The 24,736-nt window shown below is 39.6% G+C and overlaps 1 long non-coding RNA gene across 3 annotated transcripts; it reads left to right on the forward strand.

Moving 5' to 3' along the window:
- The first annotated feature begins 1,789 nt into the window (after positions 1-1,789).
- On the forward strand, positions 1,790-24,386 carry LOC119522717. Of its 3 annotated transcripts, XR_005214510.1 has the most exons (6): positions 1,820-1,914; positions 1,990-2,038; positions 2,966-3,054; positions 10,935-10,995; positions 21,741-21,851; positions 22,113-24,386. It is a non-coding gene; the product is annotated as an uncharacterized LOC119522717 (long non-coding RNA). The 3 variants fall into 3 exon arrangements; XR_005214511.1 differs by lacking the exon at positions 1,990-2,038 and having other exon boundaries at positions 1,790-1,914; XR_005214509.1 differs by having other exon boundaries at positions 1,813-2,038.
- The last annotated feature ends 350 nt before the right edge of the window (positions 24,387-24,736 follow it).

Genomic DNA, 24,736 nt, shown 5'->3' on the forward strand with positions numbered 1-24,736 from the left:
GGTTTCAAAGAGAGAAAGAGTTTATTACTAGGCGCAAAGCAGGAAAGCAGATGGCCTATTGGTCCAAAAATCTTCTCCTTGAACTGCAGTAATTCTGAGAGTTTTATAGTATCGAAAGATGGGCAGGTTTTAGGATAATGAGCACAATGGCTCCAGATGATGTAATTAGAAGTGATCTAATTATTGAGCATGCACAGGTTGCTTCGTCACAGAACCTATGCAAGAAAATGGCAGCTTATAATGGTGATGGGCATGATTTTTAGTAATATAATGAAGTATAGGTCACTTACAGGTTAAAGTCTAAGCTACTGTGCATGTAATGGGCCTGCAAGGCAGGCCCATTTTGGTTAGATCCAACTTTGGTTATCAAGAGAACTTTGGAAATGGGGTGGGTTAGTTTGGGGCTGTCCCAAGACCTTTCATTAATAAACATTGTGGGCTGTCTTTAGTGATTCTAAGACTCTAAAGTAAAAAAAAATAGTTAAAATGGGTAGAAGTGAGGGTTGGTCACAAAGTTTTACAATCACAAGGGCACAAGCTAAAAGCTGTACAATCATTACCAGAGATCAAGGCAGCTGGATTACAGTTCAGATTTCAGGTATTTTCCTCTGTCTACTCTAATATACCAGAAAATAAAAAGGAATATCTATATAATGATTCAGCAATCATAATCATCCGTTAAGTCCTAACTTCACAGTTACACTATTATTAGTATTCTTATCTAACTTTTATGGTTATAATAATGAACATATAGAGCTTGTTATGTGTCAGTTACTGTTCTAAATATTTTTACATGTATTAACTCATGTAATCGCCCAAACAACCCTTTGAGTGGGTACGACTATTATTTGCATCACATATGAGGAAATCTGAGGCACAGACAGTTTAGGAATCTTCCCAAGATCACAGCTATTAGCAAGCAGAGTCACTGCTTTTTCTACCATCCAAAGAGGGGCAATGCCTTTTTAAAGGACTGCCATTGGCCCCTCATACCATTAACAATAACAGATAATTCACACTGGGAAAGACAAAAGAGATGTCATTAACATGGATGACCTTCCTGTGCTACCCAGATTTTATTCAGTATCAGAAATTTCATACTGGGGAAAAAATTTGATGTTGAGATAGATGGCCTCAGGATGTGGCTTTTTATTTTTTCTTTAAAAAAGGAAAATTTGGAGACTGGAAACAAAGCCCTAGAATGTCCTAGAATGCAAAGAAAAGTGGCTTTAGTTCTTAGCCCCTGGAAGTGGGGGATGGGAGGGTCAGAGAATTAATAATGGAAAGAAATATAACAAATAGCATTGTAGCGTGACTCATTCGACAAACCTCCTTGGCTTGAGACTATTTCTCACTGAGTCCAGCTACATGGGGCATCTTGTTATTTCCCAAACCCATGGTGCATGGCCCTGCCTTGCACCTTGCCCAGGTGTAGCCTCTGTTTGACATCAAGCAAGTAGGTGTCTGGGGCAGGGTCCTTTATGTCTTTGCTCAATGGTCAATGAAGCCAATCAAGATTGTCCCCAGGGCTTTTGTCAGAACAGCTGGGAGGAAGGAGTTTTCATTAACTGCAGTGTAAATCAGCATGTATTTGGAGAACTATTAAAATAGCTATGTATTTACAACAGGAAGGAGAACAAGAAAGGAAGAGAACAACTGGGGGCTGTAGGGCTGTTCAAAGTAGAAATCACAAAGGAGTGATGTGTGGACTCCAAATTACTCTCTGCACCCTCGTGCTACGTAAGGCACACCCACCTGTGTTACATATAAATCAGGGCTCGCAGATTGAAATGCCTGTGAGGAAACAGCTGAGCCGAAGCTCAAGGCTAATTGCAGTGGATGTTTTACGCATTGTCAGCAAGATGATGGACTGATAGAAACTTGAGGGGAAAGGACAGCGCCTCTGCAAGACAAGTATGAACAGATTTTCCAGTTTTTCAAGAGAGCTGGGAATTCAGATTTTTATGTAAAATATTCTTATTTTTAAAGGTTGTCAGGTCATTCCAAAATTTTTACATACTGCAATCCAAACAAAAAAGTAAGTCATATTCATTTGAAGAAACAATACAAGGCTTAGCTATATCATGCATCATGATTTGCTGGAATTTAAGATGTAAATGAACTTTATTTTGAAATGTGTCACAAAGTTAAAATGGAATTCTTACTGTTTGACAAATGTGTGGTCTTGGGAGCTGGGATGATTGTTTTTGGTTTGTTTGCATGTTTTAGTTTTGGTTTAGTTTAGTTTTTAAATTCCTTCAGATAGATTGTGGAGAATACATATTTTGTTGCTAAGAAAGATTTATTTCATTTTTAAGGGAAAGTCATGATAGTTTTTTTTTGTTTAATTTTCAAGTTCCATTCTAATTCTAAAATGTCCCCCCATATGGGAAATGGGTAACCTATCATTTTTTGTGGTAATGGAAACAAAACAAAACCAAACCTTGTGATTACGCAAGTACTCCAAGTAAGCCCTATAAGAGCCCTGCTGGAAAAAAAAGTAAATTATCTAAAACACTGTAATGCAAAGAACATGGATGTGATACTTGGGAGATATGAAACAGTAATGCTCAATTAGACTGGTAGAATTTACAAATAAAATGAACTGATTAATAATGATATGGTTGAGAAGTGTAATAAATGTTATTAAAATACTCTTAAAATAGAGGAGCATAATATAAAATTCCAAATTATTATAGTGAAACCTATGAAGCAACTTGTGATGAGGAGTGGAGTTAAAAATACAAAAGATATTTTCTTGCTTCTGTAGAGTGAAGGCAGAATAATTATTTAACTTGGCATTAGTGGAAGAATCTTGGGCAGCCTATGTTGGTAATAATGTTAGGGAGGTTGGAAGTACAGCAAATGTTTTCCCTTGGTGCAGTGTGAAGGAGTCATGGGATGGGTGGAATTCAAGTACATGGGCATGTGAGAAGCCATCTCTTATCCTCTTTTTATTACCCAGGAATAACCAAAGAAGCTCTAGGACTCACCCAGCATTTCATCCAGGGGAAGGGAGAGAACCAACCTATTAAATGGAGGGATGAAGTTAAGGTGAGTGGTGAGTTCATTCTACGAAATTCCATTTTTTCGATATGATAATTAGAGTAAATTGTGATACAATATAGCTAGCTAAAAATCTTCCTAATTTTCAAAATAATGCATTAATTCTGATACAGAAATCTGATTGAGATGGCACAAACATAAAACAAACAAAAAATGCAGTTATGCTTAGTAATGCAAGCAGAAACCACAACCAAAAAACTAGCAGCAATCAGCATCATTTTTACTAAGGAAGTAAAACCCCTCCCAAGGAAAGAAGTAGGTTAAAGAAACCTATGGAATCATTAATGATTTTAATTGAAAGCCATAAGATTTTTCTTCATGGGGGCTGAAAAGGCATTTGTTGAAATTCAACACCATTCCTTATGAAAACCCTCTTTAAAATAGGAAGAGATGTAGCCTTTCCTAAGATTTCAAAATACATATTTCTTAAAAAAAAAAAAGGTCACATTTATAGAGACAGCAAATAGATTAGATTACCAGGCACTGGCAGCAGGGAGAATGGGGAGTTATTGCTTAATGAGTACAGAGTTTCTATTTTGAGTGACAAAAAGTTTTGGTGATGGATGGGGTGATGGTAGCACAGCATTGCAAATGTAATTAATGCCCCTGAACTGCACACTGAAAACTGTTAAAATGTAAAATGTTATGGTATATATACATAAGCCAGCATCCTCCTTAATGAGGTAGCATAGAGAAAAAAATAGGTGGTACAAGTTTCCTCAATATAAAAAGATTTCATGTTGATTTTAAAAAATTTACTAGCAATGAGAAATGAGCAGTGGACATGAAGAGGCTGTGTCCCCTCTGCACCCGGTAACAGAGACCCCTTCCTTGCTTCTTGCAGCTTCCCATGTTTGCCAGCAAACCCTGGCTTTCCCTGGCTTGTAGCCACATCACTCCAATCACTGCCTCCCCCATCTTCATGTTGGCCTTCTCTCTGGTGTCTGTCTGTGTCTGTGTGTCCAAATTTCCTTCTTCTTATAGGGACACCAGTCATAGTGGATAAGGGCTCACTTCAAAGACCCTATTTCCTAATAAGGTCATGTTCAAAGGACCAAGGATTAGGACTTGGGGGACATGACAACCCATAAAACTTATATAACCAAGAAACTAGACAATTCTTGAACAAATAGGAATTGGTGTTTCCTAAGATGTGTGCACACGGGCAGCAGAAAACTTACTCTTCACTTCAGATGTTCTAGACGTTCTGGTTTAAAGCAATCCCATTCGAGTACACACTCTGTTCAATTCCAGTTTTATCTAACTCCCTTCCCAAATTCTCTTCCCTTCCAAAGCATCCTCCGAGCCCCAGTCCTCATCTGGCAGGGCACTCCGGGGCCAGCAAGAAGGCAAGGCAGGACCTGATCAGTGGGAACACAATATTGACATGGAAGGAATCGTCTACTTCTTGGGTGTCAATTTGTCTCATTCTAGCAGAAGCGTAGTCATTGCCCGTGATGATCTCCTTCCTCCGTCCATCACACAGTCTTCAGGGACTCAGCTGACACCCTGTGCACCTTCGTGGGATGGTGAACAGGGTGTCAGCTGATGCCTCTTGGGAAATAGTGCTCCCTGCTACCCACGTTTCCCAAGGGTGGCTCCTCCCCAGCTCCTGATGATGCCATCATTCGGCCTCACTCGGCCACCTCTTAGGGGGTCTGATGATGATTCTTGCCCCCTTGTGCCACCTGCAGCTTACTCCCAGCCCCGATAAATCCTCCACCTGCCTGTCCTGCCAAACCTGGCTCTGGGGGATGCTCAAGAAGACTTTCCTCCTGCTGTCTAGCTATGCTTACCCCCATCTTTGTGCTGCTTCTCCATCTCTTCTGGGCAGCCCCGGGGGCTCCTGCGCTTCATGTGGTCAGGTGTCTCCAGTCTAGAAAGGGGCCAGCCTCCGGTGCCAACCCCTCCCGAAGGCCAGGGGGGTTTCTCAAGGACCCCCAAGCTCCTCCTTGCCACACTCCTTTCTCTTCCCTCTAGCTCTTCTATTTCCTATTTCTATTCTATAAATTTCTATTTCCTTCCCAGGCATGGGCCAAACCCAAACCACCTGTCTCCAGTCATGTCCATTTTACAGCTGAGAAGCCCTTATCCAAATGAGCGGTTTATATATCCTGACTTTGTTCCTATCACCGAGGCTGTCTGTTACTTGGTGTGCATGCTGTGTGTGCATGCATTTCGTGTACTGTGTGTGTGTACATGCGTGAATGTGTGGCAAGTGTGGGAGGGAGAGAAAGGAAGAGAAGGGAACTTCCTCATACTTTGTGTCAAGGTTTTACTAAGAAGACATTCCTTACTTTGCCTCACGGCACAACTCATATCTCCACAAGAGGGGTTGTTCAGAGATAACTATATAATGTACCCTCTCTTCATGAGCAGCATACATACACAAATATATCTGTTTTTGTATATGTTTATAATTTTGGAAAGCACTCATCAAGCCGCTAACAATTTCTAGAAAAGGTGATGGCAGATTTTTTTGAATGACCTGTTTTACTGCTTAATTTTTTAAAGACATCCATGCTTTCCCCTGCAACAAAACCATAATTAATAAAAATAAAAATTATAAACCTAAACATAATTAAAATGGGAGGAGAGAAGGAAACTGGGGTCTGTGATTAGAATTGATGGACGGTTTTGTTTCTCGTGTTGATTCTGCCACCAGGCTGGTCCGTTTTCTTCAATCATCTGAAGTCAGAAAGCGGGAAAGCTCCCCAGGGGGCAGCTCTGGCTCCAGCACTGGATGGAGGGGGAGGGGGGAGGCATTTTCCACGTAAGCAAACTGCTGGGTAATAAGTGTGCTGAGCAACGTGCTTAAAGAAATGTTCCAGGGGATCGATTTATTTGGAAATGGAATTAAATGCCGCTGCGGGGGATTGCTGGCGAAGGCACATGTCTACAATAACATGCAAATGTAGTCCTAAAACTCATGTTGGGGCACATCTGCACTGGATTGACAGGCTCATATGTGCTGTGTGAAGTCTTTTCAACTCCAGCTCATGGCTGCCTTCCCCAGCACCCTATGCCACCCGTCGCCACCTGCCCCTGGAGGTCCCCTGAGCAAGCCCATCTGTGATAAATGCCACCTGCCCCTTGGTGAACTCTCTGCCACAGACTCCGCTTTAAATTGCCAGGTGTGGCAATTTATGACACAGGTCTCCCCTTGCCCCCAAGGGCCATCCTGCTCTGTCTAAAAGAACTTCCTTTCTCTGATTGCCCCTGCAAGGTGTTACTCAACATCTTATTAGGTGGGTCCCTAGTTAACTGAGATGCTCACAGATCCGAAGACCTCTTCTCACTGGGAAAAGCTTTCGTTGCTCAAAACTAATTAGGTGTAGCTCCACATTACATATACTGTTGATCAAAACAGGCAAAATTCCAAATAGAGAACTCAGGCAAATAATTCAAGTTGAGTCATGAACTTGCCAGAAATGTTTGTATTTTCCCTTCTCTGCTCCCTGCTCAGGAAAATAGGAAGAGATCCAGAATACCACTGCTCTAAAAATGGACACAGTTGAAAGGTCTGTGCTCACAGCCAACCTAGCCGGCTCTCATCCTTGTGCCAGCCAGCCTGCCCACCCAGTGGAGATCTGCACATCCAGGTTACTGGAAGATGCTGCTTTAAATAACCCCTCCCCTTCCAAACAGCACAACATAAACATCACTATGGAGAAATGTCATCCTAGAAATGGAGCCCCAGATGACTCACCACCCACGGCCAGATGGTGGAGAAACCACGCCACTATTCTTGGATTCTAAATGACTTTAGCATAAGCGACCAGGGCAACTTAGAATTCCTAAATTCTATCTCCCACAACTTGACTTAAAGATAATGAGACAGAACTACAATCTTTCCTTCCAAGGTGTCCACAACCCAGCTACTGCACTTAGCATTTATTGCAGCTTTCCTCGGCCAAATTCTCCTCCATTTGGGAGCCCGTGTCTATTTCTCTCCACACTTACGAAAGCGGCTTGTTCGTGGCATCAAAGTAGACTTGCCCTTGAGGTGTGAGCTCTCCCAGCTGGGCAGTGGGTAATGTGGGACAGTTATAACTCTGTGCCTGTGCAGTAATTGTTCTCATTGGAAATGGAACAAAAGGAATGAGTCTATCAGGATTTTTCCATTGCATTTAACGCTGCTGATATTTAGATAAAACCCATTGTAGAGTGTGTGCATCCAGATTCTAAAATGATTTAGGCTCTTCTTGTCATAAATTTAAGAGAAAATGTGTCTGTTGAAAACTCAAAACCACATTGGATACCAATAGGTGGGAACATTCATGTACAAATTTGATCTCTAAAAATATCTGTAGTTATGAACATCACGGTTTAATATATGAGGCTTTTATAAACCAAGACTCATCACCAAAAGAGAGCATTTAAATACACCCAAAGCGTTTTGTCTGGAGTCTGAAAGAAGTCTATTTCTTTGTCTTTTGCTATAAATAAATACATCATTAAATCTGTAGATATTTGTTTGACTGCCTCTTCCCCAAGGCAATTAACATTCCTTTTTACAGTATGTGCAATTTTTATACTAGATTGCTGCCCTTCCCTTGATGGAAAACATTTCATTTCATCTCCAAGGGTACGACCTTAACAAAAATGGCCAGGAGCCAAAATATAGAAAGATCAATAAGTGGTTTCTATAAGGAAAATTCAACATGCAAATCCATGTTACAAAGCAATATTTGATTTTAATTAGTTAATGGTCATGGAAGCAACCATATCTTATTGGGATATTTCTGCAGGCAAAGAACCAGAGAACCCTAAAGAGTAACCACTGGCTTTGCCATTTGGACATCACCTTTGAAAGCTGCAGCAAGCTGGAGTCACATGAAATAGGGATGGGCAGCAAGAGTTTGGGGTGGTGAAAAAAACTACCAGGGCAACCATCCTCCATTGGCTTGGGTTAAATATATTCTTCCTAAGTCCCTATTAATAAGGAATCCTCTTACACAAATAGAGAGCATTAAAGTTTCCCACAGTGCATCCCTTACGGGTCCTGTTTCCAAGGGTGGGCCTGGTGGGAAGTGCAGTGGGAGCTGTGTGCTTCGAGAGGTGGAGTGTTTCCTAACCAATGATGTATAGAATAGCTGGTCCGTGGTGGCCATAAAAAGAAGGCTGCCTTTCGGTCTGTTCCTTCTCTCTCACTCCTGCCCCTGGCATTTCAGCTTGCTCGTGAGCTTCCCTTCTGCTAGGCATGCTTTAGGAGTTGCGCTCCGAGAGGTCCTTCCCCATTGTCTCCCAGTCCCACAGCCCCTCATCTCCCACTGTGAGTCTTACACCATCCCCAGCAGTATTTTAAGTTGAGCACACTGATGCTCAGAACAAGTAAACACTGTACTTGAGGACATTGCTGTGATCACACTGGGAATGGAGGTCAGGCTTCTGAAATCAACACACACTGTTTATACCAGGGCAACATATACATGATCCTCTTCTGAAAATGTAGTCCAATAATCTATGTTCATAAGTGCTTTAGCAGGAAAATATTTTGGTCACATAAAATAGTATGCAGAACCCCAGTGTTCATTTCAGATCAAAGCAAAGCTGGCCCTTCTGCTGTGTGGCCCTGAGGTCCACACAGAATCTCTGGAAGAGGGCTTTGGTTGGAGAGTGAAGGGAGGAGGTGCAGGGCCATCCAGAACGTGCAGGGACATATCAGACCAGGATTCTGGGCAGTTGGTAAGACCCACAACGGTGTGCGAGGCCTGGTGACTAAGCGGGGTGGGCAGTGTACTCGCGCTGGCCTTATTTACAATTTTGACTCATTTCAGTCCTATCCAGGGAGATAATTCTCTTCCCAATGAGCACTGGACTTTATTCTCTCTGATGAGCACTCCCTGCGGGGCAATTCCAACATTTCTTTATAAAATGTGCTTCCACTTCACTGCCTTTGAAATTCTGTGGTCAGAGTTGACCTTTCTGGGTGACAAGGAAGGGGAAAATAATTTTCATGCCCAAGTTTAATTCTCATGTGCTTGATCCTATAATTATTGTCCTTTGAAAATATGAGCTTAACCTTAGGACACTGGCAAGTCCCCATGTTATTAATATACACCTTTTTCCCCGGGATTTTGTAAAGGAGTTCTGAGAAACCAGGGAGAGCCTGGGCTTTTGCCAAAATTCCTTGCTGCTTCACACCGTGTCCTTTTTAAATCTGCCCACCTTTTGTTCTTACAGTGCAGATAGAATTACTTTTTCTGCACAGCTTTCAGTTTTTGTAGTTCTGTTTCAGCTCTTCTTTGTCCAAACTAAGCCAGGAGGTGCTTTGGTTTGCACAACTGAGCCAGCTGTTGGAACTGTAAACTCATTTTCCAGGAGAGAAAAAGAAGAACCTCTTTTGGTCCACAAGTTTGATAGGTTTACCAGCCCAAACGTTTTTGTAAGTTATCCGGTTCACCCAGGAGAAGCAGGGGTGGAGAAAATAAATGCAATTGGCAAACTCGTCGTCTTCTCTGATATTGCAACTCCTCTGAGAGGTGGGAAATCTCCTCCCAGCCATTCTTCTGAGCATGTCCAAATCTAGGGACCCCCTTCTGGGGAAGCCTCCTCTAGAAAACACTGGTGGGATGTTAACTTTGCCACTGACTTCTAGGGTTGTTAAAAGTGGTCACATGGACCAAGGGAAGAGATGTTTATTTGACACAGTGTATATATATATATATTTTCTGCTGCACACTAAATAATTAAACTTGTATGCTCAGTTTATTCAAATACCATAACTACATGGAACTGTGAATAGGAAGGGAGATCTGGGGGGTTTGTACAGGTTAGTATGAAATCCCAATACATCCCAAAGTAATTTGGGAAGACAATAAAAATGTATTTGCAGGGCCCCCAGGAAAAACTGGGGAAAATGTGGAAATATTAAACTTTCCCATCTGGGGAATTACTGATATTCTCATAAGCACTGGGGACTACAGATTTGGTAGACTGAGCCCTCGATCTTGGGGCTTGCCCTTATGAAGCTTGTTACTGCAAAGGAGAGGCTAAGCCTACTTATAATTGTGCCTAAGAGTCTCCCACAGAGAACCTCTTTGTTGCTCAAATGTGGCCTCTCCCTCTCTAAGCCCACTCAGCAGGTGATCTCACTGCCCTCCTCACTACATGGGACCTGACTCCCAGGGGTGTAAAGCTCCATGGCAACATGGGACATGACTCCTGGGGATGAGCCTGGACCCGGCATCGTGGGATTAATAAAGTCTTCTTGACAAAAAGGGGGTAGAGAAACAAAACAAAATAAAGTTTCAGTGGCTGAGAGATTTCAAATGGAGTTGAGAGTTCACTCTGGAGGACATTCTTAAGTGCTATATAGATAACACTTTTGAGTTTTTAGTGTGATGGAATAGCTGGAAGGAAATACCCCTGAAACTGTCAAATTGCAACCCAGGAGCCTTGATTGTTGAAGACGATTGTATAACTATGTAGCTTACATGATGTGACTGTGTGATTGTGAAAACTTTGTGGCTCACACTCCCTTTATCCAGTGTATGGATAGATGAGTAGAAAAATGGTAACAAAAATTAAATGAATAATAGGGGGACTGGGGGGATGGGATGTTTTGGGTGTTCCTTACTTGTATTTTTATTCTTATTTTTATTTTTTTGGAGTAATGAAAATGTTCAAAAATTGATTTTGGTGATGAATGCACAACTATATGATGGTACTGTGAAGAACTGATTATATAGTATGGATGATTATACGGTATGTAAATATATCTCGATAAAACTGATTTGGAAAAAAAAATGGTCACATGGAGATTTTCCCCTTTGCAATATGAACCTAATTCTTGTTATCACAAGATTTATAGACCGAATGCTGGACAATTGAAATAATTATGTTTTTGTTTTCTTTCATTTCAGAATGCACAGATGATGGCACCTGACCATAGTTTGCCTGCTTGAGGCCAGTCTCTTGGTTGTGGTATGTGTAAATGCCTCCATTCATGTGTTTATAGCTAAAGTGTTTATGAACATTCTCTTTTGTTCACTTCCTCCTCCCACCTCCCCCAAATCACCATTCTAATGTTCATTTGTTTACATGCTCACGTAAAATGTGTGTAACCATTTTAATGATAGATGTATGTCTACATGATGTGTCTTTGGGGACTGTGATCGTGAATGAGAGTCCAGTTGTCTTCTGCTCTAGATGACCTCCTGTTTCTTACTTTTTCATCCACCACTGTGCTTTGTGGATCTATCCATGATGCAGTGTACACCCAGAGCAGATGGCTTCTGACTGCAGGATTATGTCCTGCTATTGTCACCCTCCACCTTCAGCCTATCCTCAGCCCCATGAACTTTCCGCTCCTGGCCAGTGCACACAGCACACAACCCTGGGATGGAGGACGTGGTGCATATCTGCTAGTGGACTTGTTATGAGGGTTTACTTGGGTTGTACACCACAAACAAATGTTTGCTTCTAGGATATTTTGATAGTTAACTTGGCTGAACTCTAGGTATTTTATACTGTTTCCATATGGATCTTTTTCTGGGCTTTCCATGGTGTCCCATTTGAACATGTATTTGTCTTTATGTCAAAACCATACTATTCCGCTTACTATGGCCTTTATATATGTCTTAATATCTGTTAGGTAAAATCTTCCCTCTTTGCTCCCTTTGTCATATTTTTGTCACTTTCATGGAACTTTAGTCTTCAAAACAAATCTCAGTGTAGGGTCATCAAGTTTCTAAAGACATCTGGCATATTGAGTTTACAGATTAAATGGTAGAGTTGACAGCTCTATAATATTAAAATTGTCCCACCACAGGAAAGGAATGTCACTCCACATATTTAGATTTTCTTCTATCTCCTTTATGAGAATGTTACAGTTTTCTCCATAGACATTGTGCATAAAGATATTTGATAGGCTTTGTTGCCTACCTTTAATTATATATCTAAGTTGCTGATGTACAGAATTGCTTCTGAAATTTGTAAGTTTATCTTGTTTCCAGCAATCTTGTTGAACTCTTCTTCATTACAATAGTTCATTAATTGATTCTCTTAGGTTTTTTAGGTAGAGGATCATTTCATCTGCAAATAATTCAGTACAAGAAGGCTTATTCCATAGTATAAGAAGAGTAAAAGAAGTGAGATGTGTAAAAATTTGCACTATTTTGATTGTTCTGCAAGGTTGCAAAGTAATGTAAATCATTCATCTGCTGGTTGTAGCAGTCTATCTGACTATAATATTTAAGATTATTGTATCATTCAGTTCTCTGATAATGATGCTTATTTTTTCTGTCAGTTTTTCCTAACCATTTCTTGGAAAAATGTGCTACACTCTCAAACTACAATTGTTGATAAGTCTATTTTTCCCTGAATATACATTCACAATGATTGAGTCTTCTTATGTTATTGTTCCAGTCACAATATAGTTTCCTTTTTTCCCATATATTTATGCATTGAATTCTATTTTATCAGATTTAAAGTTTGTTACCCAGCATTGATTGGCTCATATATTGCATCCTCTTATTTTCCTTCTTTTTCTATCTTTTGATTTAAACATGCCTGTCACAGACAACAAATTGTTGAATCTTGCTTTACAATACAGTCCTGATCCTTCATCTTTTAATTGATGGGTATAGCATATGGAAATTTTTATGATTTATTTCTGAAAAAATATATATATATATATTTAAAAGTAACAAGACTTTATTAGACTGAATCAACTGGGTAAATATTTTCTGAGTTTGAGCTATCTGCTAGGCATTTGAAGACAGAAAGAAGAATGAGATATTGTGCTAAAATATTTTGGGTTATTTATGGAATTGCCTTTAGTAGCTTGCATATTCTCTTAAGGTTATATGTGATCTCTAGCAATAGCCAAAAGCCATCCAGTTGGGTCCAGTAAATCAAGCCAAATATTGTCTAAAATGAAGTGTGCCTCTAGAGTTAAACAACACATTTTATCATGTGACTTGCAAACCAGCAACTCCAAATGATTACCATAAACATTTATTGCCAGCAACAAAAATAAATTAAGTGGACAATGCAATAAGACAAGACAATGAGGGGTAAAGAAAAACCTAAAATGGATATATTCTGGTTTCCCTTTTTTAAAAAAACTCAATTGTTATTCCATATTCACACAGCCCTTGCACCTTCTTATTCTTTTTCCATTTCTGATCATCTTCCACAAAGTGCTGAGTGTGCAAAATTAGGAGGCAGAAGATATTCAGAGGTTTTCTTATGCTCTGATGCTGCCGAGCAACATGGGAAGCTTGCAGAGGGTGCCTTGCAAAGCGCTCCGGAACATTTTATATTTTCCATTGGTTATATTTTTCCTTTGATTTGATTTTCCTTTCCTGCTTTCTGTTAGATAGTTTCTCCCCCACCTGCTGACTTAAATGTAATACAGTGTATTTTTATTCATATCATGCTCATCTGTATTCACTATTGATTGCTTAAACTCACCAGTGTCCACATCCTTCCCCTATCAAGACACATATTTGAGTGAGGTTTCACATCTCTCTGGTTTCCCCCATATGCTACCCAATGTTTGGAATTGTCTAGAATTTTAATTCTGGGTTTCCCTTTCCTTGTCCTGGCTTTTTTATACAACAATAACTTTCTCTAACATATATTACTGCTCTTCTCTCTGTGTTACAGCTTCTCCTGGAGTTGAGATTTCTTTCCCAGACTATTTTCAAAGTGGATTTTTTTTTCTGGCAAGTCTTTTGAAAACTGGCATGCCTGAAAATATTTTTATCACACTGTCATATTTAAGTGACAATTTGGCTGGAATCGAGTTTTTAGGTTCAAAGTGATTTTAAAATATTACTCTGACTTCTTATATTTAGTGTTGAGTTTGAGACTTATATTGTCAATTTGATTCTTGCTTTTTGGAAGACTGCTGGTTTCTCTCTGGAACTTCTTGAATTCTCTCGTTCTGGTGTTCTTAATTTTCACCCTACCATGCCTAGGTGTGGGGTTTTCTTATCTATCGTGTTGGGAACTATTTGAGTTCTTTCAATCTAAGATCTTTAAATCTTTGTTGTTGTTGTTGTTTAAATGATGGAGATTATTTTCTTTTCATTATTTTAAAAAATGCTTCCTTTCCAGTTTTGTTCTACTTTCTGTGTCTTCCTTAGATATTGCTAGTTATATTTCTATTCTCCATGTCCTTTGTGTTTCTACTATAATTCTTTTCTTTTCAGCCTTCCCTGACATTTTATAGGAGAGTCTTGAAACATCTCACAGTTCACTTATTTCTTTCTTCAGCTGTGTTCAGCTCAGTAGCTTTTATTTTAACTACTATGTATTTCATAAATAAATATTCCCACTTGGTTCATTTGTAAGGCTTCTTATTTTTGCTTTCTCACTGATAATATGTTATGTTTATATTTTTGGAGCATCTTTTCTGTAGTTCTTCAGAAAGTACATGTTTTTCAGGTGTTTCCTTTATGGTGTTTAACGTTTTTCAGTATCTACTTATTTTACATGCCTGTGAATGTATGTTGTTCGAAGACAGGGATTCTTATTTGGGGGTGATGTTGCCCCAGGGGACATTAGCTATGTCTGAAAGTACTTTGGGTTGTCTCAACTAGGGAGGAGGGCAGGCAATGCCCCTGGCAGCTAGAGGCTGGAGGCCAGGGGTGCTGCTAAACACCCTCCAATGCCAAGGACAGTCTCCACAGCAAAGAGTTAACCGGCCCCAAACATCGCTAGTTTTGTAGCTGAGAAAACCCTGCTTTTCTGCGTGCTGGTGAGCTGCTGAGTCCCAAGGGCAAGAGAGAACCTCTCCAGGCAGCTCTCTTTCTGTCAACAGTGCCAGGCCACCTTCCTGTCGGGTCTCCCCTGATGCTCTTGGCCGCATTTGGTCTCCTGAGGTTGAGGTCAGCCAAGGCGGTGTGTTTGTGCGAGGCATGAGCAGGGGAGGGATTGCCCGAGGAGGGCAGGACAGCCTCAGCAGACACCCCTTTCTTCAGCTCCTCGTCCCGTGGGGATTTTGTATGGCTCTGATATGACTGCCCCCTCGGGCCCCCAGTATCAGGGGCCTGAGTCATATACAGATTCCTTGGAGCAGAAGGAGCAGGCAGTGGCTCTCCCAGAGCATTATGGGGGAGAGGGAAGAAGAGAAATTCATTCTTTCTCCCCATTCTCTCTCTGCTCCCCATTGGCAGCCCCATTCTCAGCTCAATGAAGCAACCTTCCAAGCCTCAACCCCAAGAAAGTGTCAAAATACGTTACCAACATCCACGAGGGAAGTGTGGTGGGTTTTTTATCAGGCATTCTCTCCTCATTTCCAACCTTCCCTTCTGCTTCCTATTGTCTAAGGATGCCATTGAAGGTGGGAACCAGCACCCTTGCTGGCTTGGCATGATCACAGGAAACCCTATTAACTTTTAAAAAATATATTGAAGTAAATATTTCTCTAAATTCCATTCTTTGTAGATTGATGGTATAATTGATTCTATAAATGGTTGGGAAATTCAAACCATATTCAAGAAACCTCATCTTTTGTGTTGGGGGTAGGGGGGAAGAAAGCAAGCTTGATTGTACAAGCTACGTAATTTCAAATTAATAGTTCCCAAGATATTTTGAATTAAATCTAATTACTATTCTAAATTATTATACTATTATTATATATTGTTACTCCATTGCATTAAATTAGCTATTATACTATTTCTACATTGTACTGAATGCAAATAAGTTTCAACAGTGGAAGATATATTTATGAGTTGTCATTTTCCCTCCCACTTTAGGCAGAAAATTATTTTCCTCTTGAGTCTTATAGTTACCACACACAAATATATAAGTGATAAGAAAAACTAAATATTTTCCCCCTTTCTAGTTTCTATTGAATACTGCTTAACATCACAGTTCCTTCTTTTATCTCAGTGAACAGAATCTCATTCCCAGCCACTAATAACATTAATCAAAGTAGACTTTTATGACATTTAAATAAATGTATTTTCCTTTACATGTACAAGGACAAAACAGATGATGTGTAGAAACTGGATATTTATCACAGTGATGTATTTCTGTTATCACACTGCTATTATTTAGCCATTGATTCAGGGAAAGCAAACTGCTTAGGAAATCAAGATATCGAGTTGGTAATATAAAGGGAAAAAAATCTTATGAAAATTCAAAGACTGCTTTCCTGGCCCTCTTTCTATTTTATTTTAGGGATTACATATGTGGCTTATAATCACACAAAATTTAGAGTTAACATTAATTGCTCTCTCCCATGAGAAAATAGTTTTTCACATATATGTATGATATATACACAATAATGCATTTCAGAAAAATTTAAAACACAAGCTTAACACAATCTTTTTATTAAAACTGGACTGGGGGAGGTTTCCAGAAAAGTTGCCCCTGCCACCCTGCACACCTCCTGGTGGTCCGAGAACCATTTTGCTGCCTTGTTCATATTCCTATCCTCCAGCCGCCATGATAAGTGCCAGCCAAGCAGCAGTCGCCCATCTCGTTGGTGCCGCCACAGCCTCCTGGAGTTCCATGCTGCCCACCATGAAGATGGCTGCAAAGGCCTTAGTCATGAGGCTTTTAGAGTTGTTTCATGGTGGACCATGCATCAGAAGCAAACAAGGGAGCAGTTGTTGGAATTATTTGGGTCTACTGACTCCCGTATGGCACTTATGGAAGGTAAACAAGCAAAGGTGCAGGAGAACGCTGACAGTGCCAGAACCACGTCTTCACTTGTGGCCTTCACAGCAGACAGTGAGCAACTTGTTGGCATTCTGGTCAAGCAACAGGCTGTCATCCACCCAATCAACATGTTCTATGCCACCAAGGGTCATATCACCTGGTGAGATGATAAGCTGAAGTACAGAAAGATATTAAAATGTTCCCTTAAAAATTGTCCATGCCTCCACTGGCAATGCCTGGGTTGAAGCTCAGGGAAAACTCTATTCTCCAAGTCATATTACATAGGAGCACTGGTGTGGATGAAGCTGAAGGAGACTGCAGAAAATTACTTGGAGCATGCAGCAGAAAATGGTGTGATCTCAGCCCCAGCTTATTTCAATGACTCTCAGAGTAGACCCCTAAGGCTGCAGGTCAGATAGCTGGACTAAATGCTCTTTGAGTGATTAATGAATCCACTGCTGCTCTGGCCTGTGGTCTAGATAAATCAGAAGATAAAAATCATTGCTTCATATGAATTAGTTGGTAGAGCTTTCGATATTTCTACTCTGGAAATTCAGAAAGGAGTGTGCTGAGGAAGACCAGAGAAAGAAGGAACAAATTGAGCAGTTTCTATGGCCACAGGAATCATTCATGACACAGAAACTAAGATGGAAGAATTCAAGAATCAATTGCCTGCAGATGAGTGCAACAAGCTAAAGAAGAGATTTCCAAGACGAGCGTCTCCTGACTGGAAAAGATTGTGAAACAGGAGAAAACACCAGGCAGGTCACATCCTCCCTTCAGCAGGCATCATTGGAGCTCCTCAAAATGGCACACAAGAAGAGGGCATCTGAGCCAGAAAGTTCTGGCTCTGGGGAACAAAAGGAAGATCGAAAGAAAAAGAAATAATAATAGTTGCAGTAAACTTTGAAGCAGAAAGGAGAACATTTATGACACTTGAGAGTGAAGGGACTTCCTGAGCAGAAATGGGCAGATGTCGGTCTTACTGCGTTTTTGCAGTATTCTATATATAATTTCCATAATGAATAAACTGAGTGACCATTAGCTAATGACCATTTAATGAATGATAATTCCAACAGTACAAAGTTCACAATGTTTTGTCCCTAGGTTATCATTTTCCAGCTGCCTGTAAAAGTGGCAAGGGCAATTTATTGATCATTATGAAGACTTAACATTATTTTGTGTGGAAGTGAGCATATTGTTAAGGTTTGAAACATGTCACACACAACAATGAAGGTAGTCAATCATAGAATTGCAATGAGACCATTTGAGAGTGGGATCCTTCTAGTTAGCTGAGTACTGATGTACTGTCCTCTGTGTATGTGATGTCCTTCAACTGAGGCCATGCAAGGCAAGCCAGCCGTGCCTTCTTGGAAAGTGAGGCAAGGAAGCCAGATATATGGACAATTAAGATAGCTATTTCTTGGGTACAGCGTTTAAAACAAGGTAATAATGAGCCTCCTTAACTTTCCCAAGGCATACTTTTCTAGCTGTTTTATAGCCTGTGTGTCTGGAAACTTCATCCTTGATAATTGTTCTTTTTGATCCATTTTATATTTAAAAAAAAATAAATATGAAAAGCAAAAAGTCTGGGTTGGTATACATTCAAATATCTGAGACAAAAGGACTTTTTTTTTTTATCTGTCTGTCTATGTATCATTTATTTTGTTGATTTGGTATGTATCCATTTTCTATAAACTGTCATTTGAGATTAAATAGTAAAATAAAGTCAATTATTTATCAAATTCTAGAAATAGGAACTGTGAGTGCATATAGTTTTACAAATTCCACTATATCATAAGTTGCTGCTGAAAGCAATACATAGATAATCACACAGTAAACCATTTTTGTGTTATTTGGAGAATGCAAAAATTGTTGCATTCTTGCATACTTGTTTTTGTCCTAAGATGTACATTGTTGAACTACAAGTCTGGGTAACTAAGATTATATTCAAATAAATGTAATGTTCTCCAGATAACACAAAAACTAATCAAGAGAAAGCAATTGTCTATTAATCCTAATAATCAATTTTGATGATCAGTTTGTTTTAGACCAGGAATCTGCAAAGTAAGATCCACAGGCCAAATCTGGCCCACTGTTTTCATAAATAAAGTTTTAGTGGAACACAGCCATGCACATTTGTTGATGCATTGTCCAGGGCCACTTTGAAATCACAGCGTTGAGATTATCTGACCCTCAAAGCATAAAGTGTTTATTATCTGGCCCTTTGCTGGAAAATTTGCTGGCTGTGAATAAATTAAAACATTGACGTCACTGCCCTGTTCTCTATCACGGCTTTATCGAGTGGCTGTTGGAACGTTCTCCCTCTCCCAGCAAGGATGTGTCAGCGTCTTCCCCATGTCTCATATGTGATGGACCATTGTCATCAGGCCACCTTCTCCACTATGGGCCCTTCCAGTGGAACTGGTTACAAAGTCTTCTAAATGATCTTGTACTTTCATTAGTCACTTATTCTAAAAATATCTGCACAAATACTCCCTTTGTTCTAAGCTTGGACAGTGATTCATACCTTTGTCAGCAAAATGGGAACCTTGATCTGAATCAATACTATCAAATAGCATTTGCCATCAAATGCTTCCAACCAACACTTTACATTGCATAAATGGATATTGTCATGATTTATTAGGGAATGGTTGGATGCATAGCAAAAGGCATTGATTTTTTTCTTGTTTTTCCTACATACTGGTAGTGTACAATTGATTCAGAGTACTGTATGGTTCTAAGCACTTTTTAATTGCCAATGTTATTTCTCCTATAACTTATGAGTTATTTAGGAGTGCATTTTTAAAATTCCCAGACACATAGAGTTCTGTGAACTATCTTCTTAATTGTTGATTTCCAACATATTGTCTTGTGGCCATTCTATTTGGAGTACAAGTTTATGTATGCATAATATATCAAGCTTCTTAATGCCATTGCTTAAATCTTCTATCTACTTTATCTGAATCTACCAATTTCAGATAAAAGGAGGGTAAAATCTTCAACTGATGAATGTGTGCATTTCTCTTGGAAATTGTCACTTTTCCTCTCCGGAGTTCAAAGTGCATACAATTTCATATTTTAATATCTTCTGGGTGGATTTGTCCTTTCGTGTGTATTATGTAACATCCCATTTTACTAAAATGAATAATTCGTACATTAAATTCTTTATGGTGAGCTTAGTAGTATTATTAAGCTCTCTTTTTACTATTATTTTCCTTGACTTGTTTTAGCTGTGTTGCTTTTATATGCTTGGGATATTGTTGGGTAAATCTATTTACATGGATGGTAATTGCTGATACTTTAAGACATTTCCACAATTTTATTTTATGTTTTCTGTATTACTATTCTTTTCCTTTCTTTCCTTTTTTCTCTCTACTTATTTTTTAATCTTTTATTTCCTTTTATCTCATCTCTATTTTGGTTGCTATGTGTATTTCTATACTTAGTGGTTACTTTGTTACATTTAATAAATATTACTTTTTCCATCAAAGTCTGAAATTTTTCAGTGATTGTGTATTTCATCAAAACTCTGCATTCCTTTTTTGTTATTGTTGCCAGAGTTTTGATTTAAATGTTTAATATGAAATTGCTATTTTTTATATTCAGCATTTAATTAAAGTTATTATTACTATGTTGAATTCTGTGCGTACCTTCTCTCTGGGACCACTTAACTTCTTAGTGAAATGCATCCTTGAATGTTTCTTAAGTTTAGTTCTATAATCTGTGTATATACATTCTGTGCCTGAAAAAATTCCTTATTTTATATTGGCAATTGCTTTCCTTCTACCTTGTTTGCTGTAGATGAGAAGTTTGTAGTCAGTTGAATTGTCATCCCCTTGTGGGTATTCTGAAAATTGGTCTGTGGAAGTTTTTAAGAAGCTTTCTTTATTCTAATGTTTTGCAGTTAACTACTATATGCCAAGGAGTGGATTTATGTCATTTTATGCCTATTTATCTTTTGAGTTCACATAGTTGGCTTTTGATCCGAGTACTTCAATTCTGAATAATTCTGAAGATTGCATATTCATATTTGCATATTGATAATGCATTAGGCATTTCTCTTCAAATATTGTTTCTTTATAATCCCATCCATTCTCCAGCCATTTATTTTTCTATGAAACTCCTGTTAAAGTAATATTATGGTATCTCCATCTGGTCTCCTCTTTTATGCTTTTATATTGACCTCCAACTCTCTTTGTCTTGCTAGTCTGTTTGCTCTAACTTACCATCATTTAATTCACTAATTTCTTCTTGAGTATGTGGTGTAAGAATTTATCTCATCAATAGATCTTTTTACTGATAATCAATATATTTTTCCATGATTTCTAATTTCTTATTTTTATTTCTGCTTACCTTCATTTCTTAATATCATTCTTGCCCTTTTAAAAAGGAAAAGGATGCTGTTAATTAATTTATGTATTTAAGCATCTTAATTTTAAACTCTTTTCCAGACTGTTCCAGAATACCCTTTTCATTATAAATGAATTAATTCTTAAACTGTTGTTTTTATTGGCTCTAATGGATTCTTATCCGTGGATTTATTTGTGTTTTTTTAAATTTTGGGTTATAGGCTCATTTGGAGGGTTGATTCCCTCCCCCTTTTTTTCTGTCTCTATCTTCTTCCTCCCCTCTCTCCCTCTGGACATACTCCTCATGTCTAGTGGTTCTTGGCTACCTGCATCCCCAAGCTCCTAGTCCAGATGAGATGTATTAATAGCATTTCAAGGACTCTGCTTCATGATATGGAAATCAGAACTAAAGCAGATCTTTTCTCTGCATGATTGAATGGCTTGGTTCAATGGCTGGTCTTGAGGCCATGTCTGTGTTCTTCAATCAGCCTAAACTTGCATCTAGCTAACAGCCAAAGCCTTAGGCAGGGTCAGCATCTCTCTTTCCACAGCCTTTTCATTGGGGTGAGGTGGGGAATCTCATCCAAGTCCCTAACCTGTTGGGTTGAACTTGGGTCCATGAACCTTTGGGACAGGAAATTTACACACCATGTTGGCCAACAAATAGCAAGTATAGATATATCTGCCTTCCTTCTGCAGTAACCAAAGAATGGAAAAGAATGATGACTTCAATGAAAATACATTTTGGAAAATATCCTTTGGAGAAAAAGGAACTTCATCCAGAACACCCAGGAGAACATTCTGAAAATTGTGAGTCATGAAATCATAGTTTCTACTAAAAAAAATTGTCATCAAAGAGCAATGGGTTGAGATTAAAAGATAACATGATGAGCTAAACAGATGTGGCATTGATATAAAGATGGGACTGATAAAAAATAAGGAAGAATCTCCAGCATGATAAAGTTGCAAGGGTAGGGTTATAAGTAAAAATGTAATTTTACTGAGAACTTGTCAGGGTGGAAAATCAAGTTGGTGTTATTAAAGACAAATCTGTTCTCTCCCATGACACAGAGAAAAAAGCAGAAGAAAAGAGTGCCGAGTAAAGGACAACTAAGAGGACAGAATTCCAACATTCGACTTATAGGTGCTTCCTTCATCAGGGTTGATAGCAAGAATAATTGGAGCAGATGAAAATATTGATTAATGATGATGGACTAAGAAGTAAAACTTGAATTTGGAGATTAGAGTGCAAACCATAGTCCAGATAAAATTAAAGAAGGGAGGAAGTACCAGCAACTTATGAATTATAGCACATTAGATGTTTTTAAACAAAGTTTGGCAAAAGTAGAAGAGGGGAAATAATGGAGAAAAATGATGCTAAAATGTCTTTGGATATGAAAGGCAAAAGTCGGCATTTCAGATGTTGTTCATCAAAGAAATATAACAGTGGGGCTCCTCAAAACTCAGTCGTCTGCAGTATTGTCTTTGCAATGCAGGTTTACTTCTTAAATGATCTCTTCCATTATCCATGACTTTAAATGTATGGCATGATAACATGTCATCAGCCTCAGGCTTGCACCCAAGCACCACACATCTCTTATTCCTCTTGGCTGCATAAAGAGCACAAACTTAGCATGACCAAGCAGCCCTTTGAGTCCAAGACACCTCCAAAACCTGCTTCTCCCCAGAGTTCTCATCACTGTCACTGGCACTAGTATCCACCCAGTTGTTCAAGACCTTAATCCAGGTGTCATCTTTAGTTCTTCAGTTTGCACTTTCATCCCCACGTCCAGTTGAAGTCCTTTCTGTTCAAAAACAATTTGCAAATTTTTCAAGATAATTGGCTGTGTAGGCAAGAGTAATGAATTGGGAGCTGGAAGGTGACCTGGCATCCAAGGAGGGATTTCTGCTTGCCTTGTTTTTTAAGAGAAAAGAGGTTTGATTTTATCTTGAAGGAGAAGGTCAAGAGGGAAAACCACAAGGTTCAGGAGAAAGTGGAGATATTAACTGAACACAGAACAGCAGAAGGCAAGAAAGAGGGAATGAAATCCAGCAAGCAGAGGTCAGAGTCAGTTTTACAAGTAAACAGGAGCTAGTGCGTGGAGGAATTTATTCTGTTTGTAGGTGATGAGGCAATAGTTAGGTGTGGAACCCTCTATCTATAGTTCTGGTGGCAGGAAGTTGAAGGCTTCCACATCTGACTGCCTCTCTTTCCCTTCTGAAGTTTATGGGAAGACCTTCTGCTTCAAGCATTTGAAGGGATGGATCATGGAATCTCAACCAGTTAGGGACAGAAGTGAAAACAGGAGTGAACGGATAAATTGGCAGAAAACAGTGTCCACAAGATATCAGTGGCCATCCCCTTTCTTAGTAAATGGCAACTACACTGAAAAATCTGGACATAATCCTTGATTATTGCTTCTCTTCCACTACCCAGATCTAATACTCACCAAACCCTAGTCATTCCATGTTCTAAAGGATTTGTATGGAGTCCATTCAACATCTCTATACTCACCACACCCATCCTGGTGCAGTACGGCCTCCCGTTTCACTTGGACTACTTGCCTTGGACATTATCCACAACAATTGCTCCATATTTTGACTAGTACCATCCTTGAAATGTCAATTTATGGATACCCAGCCAATACCGCTCAATGGTTTTGCACTGTTCTAAGGATAAAGTCCAGAAAACTTCACAGGCTTTTCAAGGTCATCCATAATCTGGCTTCTATCGGCTCATGTTTCAAACATCTCTCTCCCTCCCTCTCTCTCTCTCTCCCTCTCTCCCCTCTTCCCCCAGCCCCTCTCTCTCAAGTAAACCTGCAGCCATGCTTAAGCACTTTGACCATCTCAGGCTTTCTTTAGCCTTTGGTGGCTTCCCATAGGCTGTCCCCTCTTCATGTAACACCTGTGTTTCTGCCTCAATCTTGGCCTTCATTCAGATTTCAGATTAAACATTTCTTCTTATTTGTCTTGCTCAGCCCCCATCCCTTTTTTCTACCACCAGTACCAACAACAACTGGACTAATTTCATTTCTTACTTGGCTCCTATAATACCCTGGGCTTATGGCTATTGAATTTCTCCATGTGGCTATTCTATTATAATTGCTTGTTTATTATCTGGGTTTCCCCGAATAAAATGTAAAGGGCTGGAACTAGGTTTATCTCATTGGTATCTGACTTGACAGTACTTGGCCCAGGGATTTAGCACATCACTAGACCCCAATTAATATTTGTGCCAGTTTGAGTGTATTGTGTCCCCCAAATGCCATTATCTTTGTGGTCTTGTGTGGGGCAGAAGTTTTGGTGCTGGTTAGATTTGCTTGGAGTGTGCCCCACCCAGCTGTGGGAGATAATTTTGATGAGATGTTCCCATGGAGGTGTGGCCCCACCCATTCGGGGTGGGCCTTGATCGGTGGAGCTATATAAATGAGCTGACTCAAAGAGAAGGAACTGAGTGCAGCTGTGAGTGACGTTTTGAAGAGGAGCAAGCTTGCTAGAGAGCAACGTCCTGGGAGAAAGCCGTTTTGAGGCCGGAGCTTTGGAGCAGACGCCAGCTGCCTTCCTAGCTAGCAGAGGTTTTCCGGAGGCCATTGGCCATCCTCCGGTGAGGGTACCCGATTGCTAATGTGTTGCCTTGGACGCTTTGTGGCCTTAAGACTGTAACTGTGTAGCGAAATAAATCCCCGTTTTAT

This window comes from Choloepus didactylus, chromosome X (assembly GCF_015220235.1).
Source record: "Choloepus didactylus isolate mChoDid1 chromosome X, mChoDid1.pri, whole genome shotgun sequence".
In the NCBI taxonomy this organism is placed as follows: Eukaryota; Metazoa; Chordata; class Mammalia; order Pilosa; family Megalonychidae; genus Choloepus; species Choloepus didactylus.